Raw genomic sequence first — 19932 nt, 5'->3', positions numbered from 1 at the left:
GCATTAAAATAAGAGGAATTATAACTTTCCTGTAAATGTTGAATTTTGGAGTACAGTAGAGGATATATGTCCCCTTCCCTTCTCTACTCTGTTACTCCCCATTGCTTGCTACAAAACTGAGGACTCACAGATTGGGGTAGAGTTATAGGGAAGGCATCCGAAAGGGGCAATTCCTCAAAAGCTTGCCAGTGTCGTATCCCCAGAAGGTACGAGCCTACAACACATGATGTATGAATTAGATGCCTGTGTTCTGTATTTTATGTGGAATTTTACAGGTAAGTCAAAATTCTTACTTTTATCCACAACTTCAGCATTTGTTTGCAATGAAGCTTTCTTGTGTATATGCATAAATGTCTCTCACCATAAGAGGAATATTAGCAAGTTACTGAAAATAACCTAGTAAAAGTTAGACTGCCTCTAAAGTGGAGTTCTACACGGTTCTGTGTTAAGTCAGCAGCTACAAAAAGTGTAGCTGTTGACTTTGTAATACACATACTCACCTGTCCCACGGTCAAGCAATGCGGGCGCTCGAAGCCTCGCTTCTTTCCCCCCATCCCCAAATGTGGCATGTCAGGGGGGAAAAAGTACTTAAAGCGGAAGTTCCACTTTTGGGTGGAACTCAGCTTTAAGCAAGAGATTTGGTGATTGTGTAACCTGTGTCTGCAGTTAAGGACAGGCAATTGTGACAGATTTGTAAGGGCTCGTTTACACTATCCACACGCATGCTACTTTCCATGCTGTATGCGCGTAAGAGGCTAGTGGTGTCTTGTTTACAATGCAAGGCGCTGGTTTCCTTTTTTTTTTTTTTTTACTTTATTAAAAGTGACATTTCATTAATTTCTTTGCACCACAGCTCAGCTTCTGTGTTTTAGAAATGCAAGAACGGACAGGGAGGGGATGTTATGAAAAAAGCAGACGTGCTTCAGATTTTTGCTTTGCACTTGCCACCTGTATGCCCTAGGAATGTGTTTTTCTAGTGCAGAAAATGCCAGTCTCCAGACAAGTGTGCAAGAGAACTAAACATTAGATAATGATTCATTATTGTACTTGCATTTTATGTGGCAGCAATGTAAGTACCTGCATTTTACTTGGTATAAACCTGTACAGCAGGGCTCTGGCTGGATTAGGGAGAAGCAGCATAAGAAACCTATCAGTTATGCAGCAATGAAAGGAGCATGCTGATAAGAGAAAACAGTGGCAGAGAGAAAAATCTTATCGGTGTGCTGCTCCTCTTTTTAAGTGTTTGTAAACCCTTCCATATACCCTGTGAAGGGACTATCTTCAGGTGATACACAGATGAAACATCCTCCTACACAAGTTGTACCTGTTTATATGCAGTATTCTCTTCATCCATTCAAAGTCCAGAATTGATAAAGCTTGTCTGAACTGTCACAAAAAAGGAGTAGGAGAGCTGACAAAGAGCTCTGAGAGCTGATTAGAGTAAATTGTAAGGTAAGGTCTACAGGCTTGGAAATATTCGTTTGTAAATGGATAGAAAACTGGATAAAAGACAGAATTCAGAGAGTAGTGGTTAATGAATCTTACTCAGAATGGTCTGAGGTTATCAGTGGTGTACCCCAAGGTTCAGTGCTGGGACCCTTACTTTTTAATATCTTTATAAATTATATTGGGTCTGGGATCAAAAGTAACATTACTGCCTTGCAGATGACACCAAGCTAACATCCATACAGGATGTCTCCAATTTACAAGCCGACCTCAATGAACTGTTTAATTGGGCGACTATGTGGCAGATGAGTTTTAATGTTGATAAATGTAAAGTTATGCACTTGGCTAAAAAATATGCATGCATCATACATACTAAAAAAAAGAGAGAGTTTGGTCAGCGGGACTTTAAATGAGGCAAATCACCATGCGGAGTAAGCATGTAGGATATACAGTATTGCTTAATTGGGTTCCAACACAAAAGGGGGGAGTTAGTTCGGGACTTAGAATGAGAGATGTATAGCAAAAAGCAGTCTTGGCAAAGAGCATTTTATTATGCCTTGTGATATCATGTAAAGCATACTGAATGACAAAAATTGCATCCACAAAATCGCACCGATGCGGTAAGGAGCACCCGCCCAGACCCACCACCTCCATTCATTACAAATGGGGAGGAAGGGAACAGGTGGGAGAGGGAGGAGCGCCAAAATCACATTGCAGCTCTCAGGGGACAGACGAGCAAACGGCCCAGAGATCCATGCACACACTGCACAGACCCTGGCATTATGATCTTGATTCCTAAATTCCATGTGATCCAACAAGGTAAATTTCCATAGGTTTCACCCAATACCATTAGCACTTTATTTATTTATCCTCATGGTTCCTCTATCATCTTACCCAGGCTACATCTTCCTTTTTTCTCACCCACTTTCATACTTGGTAATTGCTGAGTTCTTCCTTTCATCTGACCTGGTGCATGGGCTTTTTCACACTTATTAATAATATTATATATTCATTATATACCACTGATCTCGTTCCACAGAAGTGTTGGCCCACTGTCTTCTACAGTCACACATTGGCTTTGGGGATTCCCTGTTTGTCCATGTGTCTCTACCTCAGCTCCCATGCCAGACAATTTTAACGGCTATGGTCCTGTGCTCACATTTATACAGTTGACGTGAGTATTTATAGGGTTATCTATCTTGTTCTTTATACATTATTTATATTATTCTACTACAAAATTCTACCATATGGTTATGTCTCTTTATAGATCACCATTGCATTCGCCCCTGAAGAGTTGGTATACCCCAACGAAATGCGTCGGGCATACATAGATGCATGATGTTCATACAGATGATTTTGTTTTTTATACTGTTTTTTTTTCTCCAAGATTCTCATTATACCATCAAGCCCCTCTGGTGGTTCATGTTGTGCAGGACTTGTCTTTACTCCACGATATGCCAAGTACCATGGTGTTAATATGCATATGTAATTTGTAGAATGTTTATGCGATTTTGTGGATGCATTTTTTGTCATTCAGTATGCATTACATGATATCACAGGGCATAATAAAATGACTGCTTTTTGCTATACATCTCTCACTCTAAATCCCAAACTTACTCCCCCCTTTTGTGTTGGAACCCAATTAAGCAATACCGTATATCCTACATGCTTACTCTGCATGGTGATTGGCCTCATTTAAAGTCCTGCTGACCAAACTCTCTCGTTTTTCTGTTCAAATTTGTGATGGAGGCCATTTACATATGGTGCCCTGGACCACATAATTTTTTCTTGCATCATACATACTAGGGGGAGTACAGCTGGGGGGATCCATAGTGGAGAAGGATCTGGGGGTTTTGGTAGATCATAAGCTCAATAATAGCAATGCCAAGCTGCTGTTTCCAAAGCAAGTTCTTTCTTATATTAAGAGAGGTATGGACTCCAGAGAGAGAGCGAGAGATAATTTTGCTTCTGTACCAATCATTAGTAAGACCATATCTGGAAAATGCAGTTCAGTTGTGGTCACCAGTTCTCAAAAAGGATATCGGGGAACTGAAGAAAGTTCAGAGAAGGGCAACCAAACTGATGAGAGGCATGGAGGAACTCGGCTATGAGGTAAGGTTGGAGAAACTGAATGTATTCACTCTTGAGAAGAGGGGATTAAGGGGGATATTATCAACATGTACAAATATATAAGGGGTCCATATTGTGAACTTGGTGTTGAGTTATTCACTTTACAGACAACACAGAGGACAAGGGGGCACTCTTTACGTCTAAAGGAAAAAGATTTCACCTCCAAATACGGAAAGGTTTCTTCACAGTAAGACATGTGAAAAAGTGGAACAGACTCCCTCCAGAGGTGGTTCTGGCCAGCTCAGTAGATTGTTTTAAGAAAGGCCTGGATACTTTCCTGGATGTACATAATATAACTGGGTACTAACATTTATAGGTAAAGTTGATCATGGGAAAATCCGATTGCCTCTTGGGGGATCCGGAAGGAATTGTTTCCCCTGCTGTAGCAAATTAAAGCATGCTCTATTGTTTTTTTTTTGTTTGTTTTTTGCCTTCCTCTGGATCAACTGTGGGTATATGGGATTGTATGATATTTTTTATTTTATTTGTTTTTATGGTTAAACTATAACTATGAAAGGGACACACCTCCTTGCACACAGGAACAGAGCTGAGGCTGTCAATCAGCCGGAGATTCCTTCCTGTTAACTTTTTTCTTTTGGTGTCAGAATTGACTCCTGCAGATAACAGAGAAATGAAGCAGCAGACAGAACTATCACATGGTGCTTTTGAGACCAGAGCACACTATATACCGTGTTTCCCCGAAAATAAGACCTATCGCTATTTTCCAGGAGGGCTGCAATATAAGCCCTACCCCGAAAATGAGCCCTAGTTTAAGGTGCTTGTGTATTCCTATAATGCTCTCTGTTACAGTGGTGTGCTGTGTGTCTCTCTGTGATCTAGTGGTGTCGGATGCCTTTGGTACAGAGCGGCGCTCAGCTGATCTCTCTGCTTGTCCCCTCCTCCTAACCTGGCTGTCGGCAGGGGGATTCTGGGCCTTCCCCTCCCTCTGCAGAGCTTCAACGGGTCATTAAAGATACAGTAGTCTCAGTGCAGAGCCTCTGCAGTAAATCAACATGTCATACTGTGGGCGGTATGGATACTGCTGTCTTCACACGGTATTAACAGATTTTTTTTTCTTCACATGCTGGTGTGCTCTCTTCCCTGCTCCGAGCATTGGGCGGGGGGGCACTGGCCCCATCTTGGGAGAGGTGGAGGAGAGCTGAGGTTTTTGGCACCGTTAGTTTGCAGGGTCACGCACATTCTGTATTGTGTGCTACTGTAACAGAGGATTTTGGCATTTTAACTTTGTTTAAACTGGGGATTCCACTTCCCAGTAGTGGCCAGCTCACAAAAATCACTCCAAAAGCATCCAGGAGGTCATTAAAGAACCCAAAACTGCATCCAAAGAACTACAGGTCTTACTTGCCTCGGGTAAGATCAGTCAGTGTTCATAGTTCAACAATAAGAAAGAGACTGGGGAAAAAATGGCATCCATGGGAGAGTTCAAGGCCAAATCCACTGCTGACCAAAAAGAACACAAAGGCTCATCTCACATTTACCAAAAAAAATCTTGATTATCCCCAAGACTTTTAGGCAAATATTCTGTCGACTGATGAGATCAAAATTAAACTTTTTGGAAGGTGTGCGTCCTGTTACATCTGACATAAAACCAATACAGCATTTCATAACAATAACGTCATATCAACAGTCAGACAAGGTGGTGGTAGGTAGCGTGATGGTCTGGGTCTGCTCTGCAGCTTCAGGACCTGAACGACTTGCCATAATTGATGGAACCATGAATTTTGAGCTCTACCAGAATATCCCAAAGGAGAATGTCCGGCCATCAGTTTGTGACCTCAAGCTCAAGTGCACTTTGGTTATGGAGCAGGACAATGATCCGAAACACAACAGCAAGTTCAAGTCAAGTCCGAATGGTTCAAATAAAGCAAAATTTAGGTTTTTCCGAGGTCTAGTCAAAGCCCGGACTTTAATCCAATTGAGATGCTGTATCATGACGTTCATGCTGGAAAACCCTCCAATGTGGCTAAATTAAAACAATTCTGCAAAGAGTGGGCCAAAATTGCTCCACAGCGATGTAAAAGACTCATTGCCAGTTATCACAAATGCTTGATTGCAATTGTTTGCCGCCAAGGGTGGCACAACCAGCTATTAGGTTTAGGGAGAATTTTTTTTTTTACATAAAACCAGACAGGTTTGGACAGCTTTTGTGCCATATTAAATGAAACCATAATTTTTAAAAACTAAATTTTGTATTTACTCAAGTTATCTTTGTGTAATAATAAAATTAAATTAAAATATATTAGAAATGGGGAAAATACTTTTTCACGGCATTATAGCTGATTGCCAAGCTTGGAAACTCTATTCAAAGATAGACAATCAACTTCTTCCTGTTCTTCAGGGACAACCTAATTTCTGAATTCTGCATGCCGCCTCTCACTTTCGCTCTGTTTGCACTAGTGCGACCTGTTATGCGACTTTGGACACAATGGTGTGTGTTTGGACATAAGTCACAGCCCATTTATTTCAATGGCAAATGTTCTTATCTATGCGCCTTTGAAAATAAGAAACTTTGAAAAGGCACCTGAACTAATTTGATCCAGAGTGTAAAGTTGGATCAAAGTCGCACTCTAAATTGCACAGCTTTGTAGTGGCACTAGTGGAAACATAGCCTAAGGCTAGAGTGCGACTTTGGAGTGTGATCTTGATGTGACTTTGAGTGAAGCTTTGATCCAACTTTACACTCTGGATCGAAGTTGCATCAAAGCATTGCAGGTACCCTTTCAAAGTCGTATAGATGGGAAACGGGTGACACGAAATTAAGGGGTTCCCCCTCTCCAAAATAGAAAAAAATCTAGAATGCATGAAGGTAAAAAAACCTTCTGCATGCAGCTTACCCCCAGACCCCCCCATCCAGCGATGTGCACGAGAGGCGCTATTTATCCTGGGTCTCTGTCTTCTCATTGGCTGAGACACAACAGCAGGAGCAGGGGGCGGGACTGAAGCACCTTGTGTGTCCCATAGATGCAAGCGGCTCCCGAGCAACGGTAAGGGGGGGGCAGAGCACCAGTGGGGGGCACGAAAAGAGGAGGATGGGGGATGCTCTGTGAAAAACCATTGCACAGAGCAGGTAATATAACATTAAAAAAAAATTGTAAGTTTAATATTACTTTACATTTTGACTATCTTTTTATATAAATTCACTTTATTTACTAATGGTTGCAGATAAATATTTATATATTCACCTAAACAGGAGAAAAGAGAATCCATCCTACTAATAGGTCTCCCAGGGGGATTTGTTCTACTCTTATCTATTTTGGGAAACTGATGTATCACTGGTATTTTAGATGATTTCGTAACTAAGTACTTCTTTCTTATTTAAAGTGCTTGTAAACCCCATTCCTGAAATCTGACCTAAGCACATATATCTGAACTGTTTACTTTTCTCTCTCCAAAGCTCTAAGTACCATGTCTTTCTGCTGCTCCGTTCCTCTGTAATCAGCAGAATCATTTCTGACAAGTTCTCACATACAGGAGATAACAGCAGCTGAAAATTTGTGTCTGGGCGAGTACTTAGAGGTAGATTAGCAGAGAGCTTGTCTATTCAGAGTACAGCTCTGCATGTTCCTTCATTCCTCTGCCTATGTGTGCCTATCCTCCTATAAGCTCTCACACATTGTAAGTGCAGACTCCACACCCACTGCTGAATGAGGAAGAATGATTTGTAATGCCTAGTACACACGATCGGTTTTCCTGTCGGAAAAACTGCTGTGTTTTCCTTTGTCTGGGAAAACCAGCCGTGTGTATGCTCTTTAGCAGTTTTCCCGACAAGAAAACTGCAGTTTAAAAAATGAGAACATGTTCTCTTTTTCTCGCCGCGAATCGCTGCATTTTTTTTCCCTGCAGTTTTCCTATGGGAAACACTGCGAGGGAGCATGCACACGGCCGGTTTTCACAACCAAAGCTCTCCTGGCATTTTTCCTGTCGGGAAAACCGTCCGTGTGTACAGGGGAAAAGGGACAGAGCCGGTTCTCGGTTTTCCCGGCGGTCTTTTGAACGCATGATGTCATCGTGTACGACGAGCATGCGCTAGTCACATTCGATGCCGTCGCCGCCATCTTGCTTCACCCTACCTATGCAGTGGATGCTACGGCGCATGCGTCAGTCATTTCGAGCATGCACGGGTTTCCAAGGCGACAGGTAAGTATACACACACTCGGGTTTCTCATCGGGAAACAGGCCGACCAGAATCTCGACGAGAAAATAGAGAGTAGGTTCTCTATTTTTCTCGATTTCTTAGATATCTGATGAAGCTGACTTTCATCAGTCTTGCCTACACACCATCAGTTAAAAAAAACGACTGTGTCAGAATGCGGTGACGTAAAACACGACGACGTGCTGAGAAAAATGAAGTTCAATGCTTCCAAGCATGCGTCAACTTGATTCTGAGCATGCGTGGATTTTTAACCGATGGACGTGCCCACAGACGATCCCTTTTTTCTATTAATTTTAAAACAAGTTCCTATTTGGATGGATAAAAAAACGACGGGGCCCACACACGATCGGTTCATCAGACCGTTTTCATCAGACGAACCGATCGTGTGTAAGCGGGATAAGATGTGTATTATGCTTGTTGCCATTTCTGAATTTGCTTCCATTATTAGGAACTTTTTGCAATCCATGCACAAAAAAATGGCGTCTCTAGTTCATTTAGAATAGATGTATTTTGACAGACCTAGAGCACTCGATTTCAGAAGCTAGTTTTCAGTTTAAAGTTTTGAAAGTTCCAGTAGTTGTGGAAAATCCGGTTACTCAGGTAGTCTTGTATCAGAAAGAGGGAAAGAAGTTGGGCCCTGTGTCGCAAAGAGAGAGGTTCTAGTAAAGCATTCTGTTATACTTCAGCAGAGAATGCTACATTTCAATTTGCTGTTCCATTATTAACAATGCATAAAATAATCAGCTGGTTACACCATTGCTAACATCTTTCTTTCTTTTGATACTTTGAGTTGTTTTGGACTTTTCCCAAGTGGAATTTATCAGTATCAATATTCAAGTAATTTTGGAGAAGCATTGCTATAGCCAAGAATCAATAGTTTGATGATCCCAATAATAGTTACTGCCATATCCCAAGACAATCATGTCTGGATAATTAGGGGGTTAAATTATTTAAGGCACTGAGAGAAGGTGGACCTGTATCCCAGTCTGACTTTTTTAGTATATGCGACGTATGTTACTTTTTTATGTGTGTTTTTATTGTTGTGTATGTTCTGTAGGAACTTTTCCTCCGTTGGAGATGGTTATACAACTCCGGAAGGGTTTTTTTTTATACTTTTTTACATTCACCAATAAAGTTCTTTTGCATAGAGCTGATGGTTGTTAGTTGTGGTTGATTCACCTACACATTTTCTGTTGGGATCTTTAGTCCCAATTGTTGCACCTTTTGTTTTCTATGAGTTATATTGTTTAATAGGAGGATTCCGTCCAATTTAGGGCGAATCAACTCAAAAGCACACTTGCTATCTATCCCAGACGGATTCAGGCATTTTACATCATTTTTTTCGAAGTTGTGGATGTGTCTGCATTGGTCAGTTGTACTACAAAGTATCTGTTGAGACAGATAAGTTACACTATTTATACCTCAGAGCAAATTGGTGATTCCCAGCTAGTTCAATATTCTCAGGACCTTTATGTGTATAGGTTTACTTAAACAGAAGTGTAGGTCTTTCCCTGTCCATCAGACCCTTAGGGAAATTATTTTTAACCTCATAGTGACTGAGGGTAAAACAAATGTTATGCCTGAACAGTTATGAAACGTTGATTTGCATTAATAAAACTGTAGATATCATTGTAACTGCTTTGTGTATCCAGGTGAATTATATCTTGTTTTTTTTTTTAACCAATTAAGCGGTCTTTTGGTGGCAAATAATAATGTGTAGCTCCTAATTTTTTTTAAGCTGTATTTCTTTTGCGATTTCTATACCTTACCACCATTGAACAACCCAAAATGAATTCTACTGCTCCTGACAATCGCAGCGATACCACATGTGTATATTGTTTGAAGCAGAGCTCAAACAATAATGCGCATTTTGCCTTTTCTTTTTTATTCCTACGTAAAATACACTGACACGAACTGATACTAATTAAAAAAAAATGCTTCTGTGAAAAAGAATCCTACCCAAAATATTCTGCCCTGACTAGCAACGTTTTATTTTGTTTCTAATTTTTTTTTTACACACTTTTGTTTGTTTAGATTTTTCTCTCAATTCAGAAGAGAAAAATAACACGGAGGGGAGGGGGGGCTGTACAGTGACGATTGCAGTGATCGAGAACTGGGAGTACCAGGTTGGGGTTTGTTGGTTCAGGATCCGGGGCTCTCGGTGCTGGGAGTACACTGTGTGGCATGCTCCCAGCACAAAGAGAGGTACGCTGATATGCAACCTCACAGATAAAGACTCGCTTCCATGAGGCCGCATATCTGCGTGCTGTCAGCTGGAAGGGGTTAAAGAGTGGAAAAAGCCTGGGGGAAAGCACTTCATGCCCATGTCTTGGAAGTGGTTTTTTTCTAGGGTTGTCCCGATACCGATACTAGTATCGGTATCGGGACCGATTCCGAGTATTTGCGGGAGTACTCGTACTCCCGCAAATACCCCCGATACCCAAATAGAATACTTCCCCCAAACCCCCCCCCGCGCCGCCGCCGTCACCGTCACGCTACATTCCCGCCTTCGTTCGCCGCATCCCCGCTTCCGCCGACTGTGTAATACGCGCCGGGAACATTACAGCTTTGAATAGCTAGCTGTAATGATTGGCGCCGCGCATAGACACTCCCCCTTGCTCGGGTGAACTGTCCAATCCCGAGCGAGGGGGAGTGACTATGCGTGGCGCCAATCATTACAGCTATTCTAAGCTGTAATGTTCCCGGCGCGTATTACACATTTAGGGGAGCCGCATTCTGACACCCCTGCCAGCCCGTTCTGCTGCCTGTGTCTGTACTGGAGTTTCTGGCCGCCGCCGAATCAGCGATGAAATCCTGACTCACGTCAGTCTGTCAGGTGACGTCGCGTGAGATGGTCGCCGCTAGGGGTTATGGGAGTTGTAGTTCACGGCGCCGCCGGCTACATGCTCAACTCCCTGCTCCCGGGGGGTGGAGTCAGTGACTCTCGGAAGAACAGCTACCATCATCGGATACCATATTTTGCCCGCCAGTGCCTCTGCCACAGGAAAGGTAGGGCACTTTGTTTAACCACTTCCATACCAGGTACTTACGCAGCTTCCCGCCCAAGCCAATTTTCAGCTTTCAGCACTGTCGCACTTTGAATGGCAATTGCGCGGTCATGCTACACTGTGCCCAAACAAAATTGGCGTCCTTTTTTCCCCACAAATAGAGCTTTCTTTTGGTGGTATTTACACACCTCAGCGATTTTTTTTTTTTGCGCAACAACTAAAAAAAGGCTGAAAATTTGGAAAAAAAATTACGTTTTTATTTTTTTCTGTTCATTTTTTTGTAAATAAGTTTTCTCTTTCAATTACGGGCACTGATATGGCGGCACTAATGGGCACCGATGAGATGGCACTGATGGACATCGATGAGGTAGTACTGACGGGCACAGATGAGGTGGCACTGGCGGCGCTGGTATGCGACACTGATGGGCACACATAGGCGGCACTGATGGGCACACATAGGCGGCACTGATGGGCACACGTAGGCGGCACTGATGGGCACACGTAGGCGGCACTGATGGGCACACATAGGCGGCACTGATGGTCACACATGGGCGGCACTGGGCACTCATAGGCGGCACAGATGGGCACTCATGGGCGGCACAGATGGGCACTTATGGGTGGCACAGATGGGCACTGCTAGGTGGGCACTGGGCATGGATGGGCACTGTGGGGTGGCACTGATGGACACTGGGGTGGCGCTGATGGACACTGGGGTGGCGCTGATGGACACTGGGGTGGCGCTGATGGACACTGGGGTGGCAGCACTGATTGTTGCCAGTCAGTGCCCATTTGTGGGCACTGACTGGCATCTTTTTTCTTTATGGTTTTTTTTTTTTTTTTTTTTAGACTTTTTTTTTTTTTTGGCTTTTTTTTTTTTTTTTGCCCACCCTGGTGCTCCAGGGTGGGCATCCCTGGTGGTCCAGTGTGGCGATCCGAGGGGGGGCTGCGCTGATAAACAATCAGCGCTAACCCCCCCTGTCAGGAGAGCCGCAGATCGGCTATCCTCTACTCGCGTCTGTCAGACGCGAGTGAGGAAGAGCCATCGGCGGCTCTTCCTGTTTACATCGTGATCAGCCGTGGTTGGACACGGCTGATCACGTGGTAAAGAGTCTCCGCCGGAGGCTCTTTACCGAGATCGGAGATGCAGGGTGTCAGACTGACACCCCGCATCACCGATCGCCGCGATGCGCGCCCCCACGGGCGCGCGCGGCATGAAATCCTGCAGGACGTTCTAGAACGTCCTGTCAGGATTTCATAACCACTTCCCGGACGTAAATCGGCCATAGGCCGGGCGGGAAGTGGTTAAGGAAGGTAATAACCAGCATAAAAGTATTTATGTTACCTCCATACATGAGAGCTCTTATCTTTGAACTGTTGTGCAGCACCACCAGCTATTTCAGTTATATAAATTATAAATGTTAATGCAAGCAAATTATAGCTGTTTTATCATAAAACAGCTATAATTTGCTTGCAATAACATTTTTAAATTGATATATCTGAAATAGCTGGTGGTGCCGCACAACAGTTCAAAGATAAGAGCTCTCATGTATGGAGGTAACAGAAATATATATATATATATTATATATATACTTTTTTTTTTATTATGTCAGCCCCCTCTGTGTCAGCAACCCCCTTCAGCCCCCTCCTTTTATACATGTATAGAGCCATGACGTGTCCCCTTTAGTTATCATGATATAAAATCATGAATGTGGGGCCCCCTCTGTGTCAGCAACCCCCGTCAGCCCCCTCTGTGTCAGCAACCCCCGTCAGCCCCCTCTGTGTCAGCAACCCCCCCGTCGGCCCCCTCTGTGTCAGCAACCCCCCGTCGGCCCCCTCTGTGTCAGCAACCCCCGTCAGCCCCCTCTCTGTCAGCCCCCTCTGTGTCAGCAACCCCCGTCGGCCCCCTCTGTGTCAGCAACCCCCTTCAGCCCCCTCCTTTTATACATGTATAGAGCCATGACGTGTCCCCTTTAGTTATCATGATATAAAATCATGAATGTGGGGCCCCCTCTGTGTCAGCAACCCCCGTCAGCCCCCTCTGTGTCAGCAACCCCTGTCAGCCCCCTCTGTGTCAGCAACCCCCCCGTCGGCCCCCTCTGTGTCAGCAACCCCCCGTCGGCCCCCTCTGTGTCAGCAACCCCCGTCAGCCCCCTCTCTGTCAGCCCCCTCTGTGTCAGCAACCCCCGTCAGCCCCCTCTCTGTCAGCCCCCTCTCTGTCAGCCCCCTCTGTGTCAGCAACCCCCGTCGGCCCCCTCTGTGTCAGCAACCCCCGTCGGCCCCCTCTGTGTCAGCAACCCCCGTCAGCCCCCTCCTTTTATACATGTATAGAGCCATGACGTGTCCACTTTAGTTATCATGATATAAAATCATGAATGTGGGGGCCTTTTGGTGGGCGTGATTTATTTGGGGGGGGGACAGCATTTCATTCTTGGTCCCAGGCAGCACAATGTCTTGGGCCCGCACTGCACAGTCGGTGGTAGCGGGGATGCAGGTAAGCGGGATATGGGGGGGAGACATGGCTGGATAATGGGGGGAGACATGGCTGGATAATGGGGGGAGACATGGCTGCATAATGGGGGGAGACATGGCTGCATAATGGGGGGAGACATGGCTGGATAATGGGGGGGGAGACATGGCTGGATAATGGAGGGGGAGACATGGCTGGATAATGGGGGGGACATGGCTGCATCCGTGGAGGGACATGGCTGCATCTGTGATTCTGTGGGGGGACATGGCTGCATTTGGGGACACATTTAAAAAAAGTATCGGTATTCGGTATCGGCGACTACTTGAAAAAAAGTATCGGTACTTGTACTCAGTCCTAAAAAAGTGGTATCGGGACAACCCTAGTGCTTTCCCTTTAAATCTGAACAGGAGGTACTGTTCAAATGTCCTAGACTCAACGCTGCACTGTCTCAGATATGCATGGATACTGATTTATCTTTTGAGGATTCAGGTATTCGCATGGATCAAATAGACAGGAAAGTGGAATCATAAAGAGAGCTTGGTATGTATCTGCCCTTTCTTTAGGTTTAGCTTTAGTCTCCACTTCTGTGGCTACTAACCTGGATATTTGGGTGGGAAGACTTACTTCATGTAATCCCCTCCTGATTTACATTCAGGAGACCGTAATCTCCTTTTTGATACAGGACTAAAGACTGTTTCAAACGCATTCTTCTCAGAATTTCTGGCCAAGCCTTTACGTCGACAACAGTTCTTAGTCCAGTGCAAACACGGGGGAAGGAAATAAAATAAAAAAATAGTCATTTGATAAAAAAAATGCTTCTAAACCCCTGAAGTGGTTGTAAACCTCAGTCATGCAATCTAAACAAAGCACACATATCTGTATTGTTTACTTCTCTTTCTCCAAAGCTCTAAGTGCCATTTCTCTCTGGTGCTTAGTTCCTGTGTTATCAGCATGAGTCACTTCTGAGAAGCTTTCCCGACACATGAGATTTGTGTTGTGGAGGAATTGTAGAACGGAGCTTGTCTATTCAGAAAACAGTTCTGTGTTCGGAGGTAGGTGTGTTCCTTTCCTCCAGTCAGTTCTCACTAACTTCAGCCTCTCCGCCCCCTCATCTGTGCTTCTGACAGATGAAGAAATATTTTTAACATGATCTGCCCCATTGGAAGGGGTGTAGAGAGGGGAAGACAGCAGATAAACAAGTAAAACCTTGGAAGAATTTGTTTCATCTCTGTGTATAATCTGATGCTGTTCACTACACTGGGTATATGTTAGGGTTCACAACCACTTTAAAAACTTTCTGACCGCCATATGATGGAATGCCATGATTGCCTATTGGTGCAGCCTTATCAGCACACATCAGTGGAGAAAAATTACTTGTTTGCAATATTTTATAGCAAACTATGAAGAAGTGTGTGTGGTTTTTTTTTCAACATTTTCAGTCTTTATTTGTTTAGCAAAATATAAAAAAAACAGTGCTGATTAACCGCTTGCCGATCTCCTTTCTAGATATATTTACTGTGCACCGCGGGAGCTTGTGACCGCGGTGAAGAGGCAGAACGGGCATCTGCCTATGTAAACAAAGCGGATACCGTTCTGATAGGGGAGGAGTGATAGATCCTAGTCTATCCCCCTGAAAGTTGGAAACGCCTCCCTAGGGAACACTTAACTCCTTGAGCGCCCCCTAGTGTTAATCTCCTTCCCTGCCCCTAATATTTCTACAGTGATTAGTATGAGTATCAATATACAGACTGAGATGTCCTAGTATTTTCAGACAATGCAACCACTGTGGCATATGGAAAAAAAGGGGAAGAGATGTTGCGCTAGTAATTAGTTAAGTCTAAACAAAGATTGATAAAAGGTAAAAAATTGAAACCAGTAGACCCAAATTAATGGGAAGCTGTAAAAGAAAGATAAAAAATAGTCCCAATGTGTCCACAATAAATAAAGTTCATATGAAGGTGAACAAATAATGAAGAGCAAATGAGACAGCCACCACCACGATGCAATAAAGATTGGAGGCTTACCACAAGGCAAGCAATAAAATGCTTGCGGCTGCAAGCCCCAGCCAGGGCCTTTAAACGATCCTCACGGGGGGGGGGGGGAGAAAGATGTTGGAACCCCCAAATGAATCCACGATTTGTTGTACCGTGTTACAAAAGAAACACTCAATAGTGAAGTATATCAATACACATAAAAGATAAATAGTGACTTGAGAACCACCACCACCGACACCCTATAAATCGGAGGCTTACCAGAGCTTATGAAATAACCAGCATGTGGTTAAAACCCTAGCCTGGGCCTTTAAAGATCCTGGGATATAATGACAATCCTTGGAGATCCTCCGTGTTCAGCAAGTATGTAAAAAGAATAATGGGGCCCACATAGTGAAGTATTTGAGGCTAGACGTTTTAATAGATAAAATTGCACTTACAGGGTCATACGAAAATAAAAACAGAGAGATAAGCCGGCCGGCTCGGAACAAACGCCCGTCCACTCTGAACACTGTGGCATATAACAGCAAACGGGCACAAGATCTGTTTTTCTGGCTTTAGAAAAATAATGCCTTCCCTGGGGGAAAAAAACACCTAGTGTCTGCTACCAGTGCATATCAAAGACACTTTCAATGTGTTGGCAGATTTTCTCAGCAGAGTTGAGATTCATCAAATGATTTGGGGATTGATGTAGGTGGTATTCAGCATGATCACCGCGGAAGTGGACAGGAGAGTTAAGAGATTTTTCTCTAATCCAACACTCTTAAGAACAGATACCTAGTCTTATACATTGGAATTTAACCTTGGGTATGCGTTTCCTCCTTTTTTCCTTACTAGTTATGTGAATCAAGAAAGAGCACAGATCATACTGGTGGTGCCATGGTGGCCAAAAAAAATGTTGTGTTTGACTGTCAAATTTAATGAATCGTCTGTCACATAGGCTGGTACTTCACCCAAACACTCAAATCTATTAGCTGACAACTTGGAATCTAAAAAGTGTACTCTCAAACATAGGTTGTTTGGATAAAGATCATTTAAACCATTCTGGATAGTTGGAAGATGGTTACTATGATGATTTATGCTAAGGTATTGAGAAATGTTTACGTCTTGCATAGTAAGTTTGAGAGGTGGTTATTCAGTTCCCATGGTGTTGGATTTCCTACAAGCAGTAGTGGAGAAGGGGGTTGTCCCCTAATACTCCTAATGGCCATGTGGCAGCTTTGTCCGTGTTTCTGGAATCCATGTTAGCAGAACATTGCTTAGTAAGAGGTTTCTGGAGGCTAGAGTGTTGCACGGTGGAGGTTACTAAAAAAAATCCGGGATCAGTCTGTTCTTAAAGTTCTTAATTATAAACTCTTCAAACCGATACAACCAACATTTTGAAGCTTTTTAAGTACTTTTCTATTCTCTATCAATTCAGGTAGGAGAATTGGAGACCTTCAGGCCATATTCTGCAAACGCCTCTTTTCTGGAAGACAAGAGTATTCTTATTGCTGACCCTATATATCTTCCTAAGGTAACTTCAGACTTTCACAGGTCCCCAGAGGTTGTTCTCCCTAAATCGTGTAATTTCCCCAAGAACCAAAAGCGAGTAATTCAACTGTTTGGATGTCAAGATAGATGGAAGTTACTAGAAACTTTAGGTCATCTTAGATTTATACAGTGTTTTAAACAAAGTACTTAAAGCTTCTAAAAGCACTACTGTGAGGTGGATCAGGAAAAACGTTATGGAAAGTGACCTTCTTTAAAGTTAAAGGTGCATTTCACAAAGTCAATGGCCATGTCTTGGGGTGTTAAAGCAGGGCTCGCCAAATCCCAAGCGCCAGGTCACCATGGTGACTAGAAATCCACCTCCTACTTGACAACCGTGCTATAATGGCTACAGCCCAGTCACCCAGCTCTGCGAGGTCATCTATTGGTGTCCTCCCTTTTGCCCGCCCCCCGAGGTGCGCATCAGGCACACTCTGTGATTGCTGTGTCATTCGGACACAGCTGATCACAGATTGAGGTAAATTGGCAATCACAGCGGCCCTTTAGCATCTGATCAGCTGTGTCCAATCACAGCTGGTCACATGTAAATAAATGCTGGTTGTCTGCATTTCCTTTCCTCAGTGCTGTCACAGCATGAGGAAAAGTAAGCCAGTAAATGGCTATCCTGTGTCAGAGGACATTTACACTGATAATCAGTGCTGCCCTATTAGTGCCAATCAGATCCCTGCCGATGTGTGCTGCCAGGGGCTCACGAGAAGCATGATCACGGGAGGGCATCAATAGATGTCCTCCTGGAAATGTGAGACCGTCATTCAGCTATAGTGTGGTTGTGAAGAGGCTAACCACATTTTTTTTGTAAAATTGGCCACACCCAAGCCTGATTACTGCGAGACATGTTGAATCAAGGAATTACTTAAATAGAAGTTGTCTGACGAAGTGAAGCATGCGAAAAGATCTCAAAAAGCAACACATAATGCTGCAATCTAAAGAAATTCAAGAATAGATGAGAAACAAAGTAATTGACAGGTAGCAGTCTGGAAAGGGTTACAAAGCCATTTCAAAGGCTTTTGGACCCCAGCAAACCATGGTGAGAGCCCTTATCCACAAATGGAGAAAACTTGTAACAGTGGTGAACCTTCCCAGGAGTGGCCAGCCTACCAATATTACACCAAGAGCACAAGGATGACTCATCCAGGAGGCCATAAAAGAACCCAGAAAAAAATCAAAATAACTGCAGGCCTCAGTTAGGGTCGGTGTTCATGATTGAACAATAAGAAAGAGACTGGGCAAAAATGGCATCCATGGGAGAGTTCCAATGTCAAAGCCACTGCTGACCAAAAAGAACAAACAGGCTCATCTCACATTTATCAAAAAACATATTGATTATCTCCAAGACTTTTAGGTAAATATTCTGTTGACTGATCAAAACAATTTTACTTTTTGGAAGGTGTGCGTCCCAATAAATCTGGCTTAAAACTAACACAGGATTTCATAAAAAGAACATCATATCAAGAGTCAAACGTGGTTGTGGTGGTGTGATAATCTGGGGTTGCTTTGCAGCTTCAAGACCTGGATAACGTGCTATAATTGATGGATCCCCAAAAATTCCGCACTCTACCACAAAATCCTGAAGGAGAATGTCCGGCCATCAGTTTGAGCTCAAGCACACTTGGGTTATGCAGCAGGACAATGCTCCAAACACACCAGCAAGACCACCCTGGCTCAAACAAAAAACAAAATTAGGGTTTTAAAGTGACCTAGTCAAAGTCTTGACTTAAATCCGATTGAGATGCTGTGGCATGACCTTAAACAGGCAGTTCATGCTCGAAACTCCTCCAATGTTGCTGAATTAAAACAATTATGCAAAGAATGGTGGGCAAAAAGACTTATTGCCAGTTATAGCAAAGGCTTGTTTGCAGTTGTTGCCACCAAGGGTGACACTAACACCTGTTATGTTTAGGGGGAAATTACGTTTTCACATAGGGCCAGGCAAGTTTGGAGAGCTTTTTTGCTTTAATAAATTAAATCCTCATTTAAAAACTGAATTTTGTATTTACTTGGGTTATCTTTGTGTAATTTTGAATCATAGTTAAGTGTGACAAATATGCAAAAAATCAGGAAGGGTCAAATACTTTTTTACAGTACCTTTTTTCTGTAGACTGAATGAATTCTCTTTTATACGGTTTTTCTTCGTTGGAATTTTCCCAGGCTATGCCTATTTACAAATAAGCTGGAGATTATTATTGCATTACCAGATGAATCTGTTATTCGGCTAGGATCTAACCTGCAGCAGGAAGGTTTTGCAGGCTTTTCCCCCCTCCCTAAAATATAAGTTTCTTGTTTATCCTCACAGGTGGCGAAACAATAAAGCCTGGTACACACTAAGTTTATTTTTTTCGTTCAACTTAGTGGGTTGAATGAAAAAAAGCTGTCAGCTTCGGTCAGAGCCGCTGTACTATGCAAAGTTAGAAGCGGGAAATTTGGGACTTTGAATGAGGCTGCAGACATGGTGCGGGTAAAAAAAGGTACATATTTATTGATCATATAAATGCATAGCATACATCAAAACCAGAAGATATGTAAAAGGAACGATCATTTCAAATAAATGTCATTTCATAATGCTTGCCACACACATAAATATGTGCAGTAAAAGCAACAAGGATACAACAGTGCATAGCCAGGTGCCACATGATAATCTGTATTAATTGGTAGATACATTGAATGAATGTGCATATGTACAGATGTCATATTCACAGCAATAGCGAAGAGGATAAAAATACCATAACCAGTAAAAAACGTGGAGAGTACAGTTAATCAAAGCGGATAATACAATGAAAATATATGTTACATCCATAGTAGCCCGATGCGTTTCGTGTATATAGAACACTCTTCAGGGGCGGATGCTTGGAGTATCTAAAAAACATATATAATATAATAAAGTATAATTAATTGATATAGGTGATCATAGTAGGTTAGAGATGGAACAGAGATGTCCACCTTAGGTACTCACATGGAATCTTAGGTAAATGGATGCGGTAGGTATGGAGCCAAGGTCAAAAGGTAGGTCTGCCACGGGAGCTGAGGCGACATGTAGCGCACACAGGCTGGGGGCAGCAAGCATACCCCCCCGAGTCACCACAGGACCAAGTGAACTCACATGTATGATGTAACCAAGAGAGAAGCCAGTGGGGATAGCCAAATGGAATCTAAAATTTAATATAATGA

This window comes from Rana temporaria, chromosome 6 (genome assembly GCF_905171775.1).
Source record: "Rana temporaria chromosome 6, aRanTem1.1, whole genome shotgun sequence".
Lineage (NCBI taxonomy): Eukaryota > Metazoa > Chordata > Amphibia > Anura > Ranidae > Rana > Rana temporaria.
The sequence above is the reverse complement of the archived record's forward strand: the minus strand, read 5'-3'. Positions refer to the sequence as shown.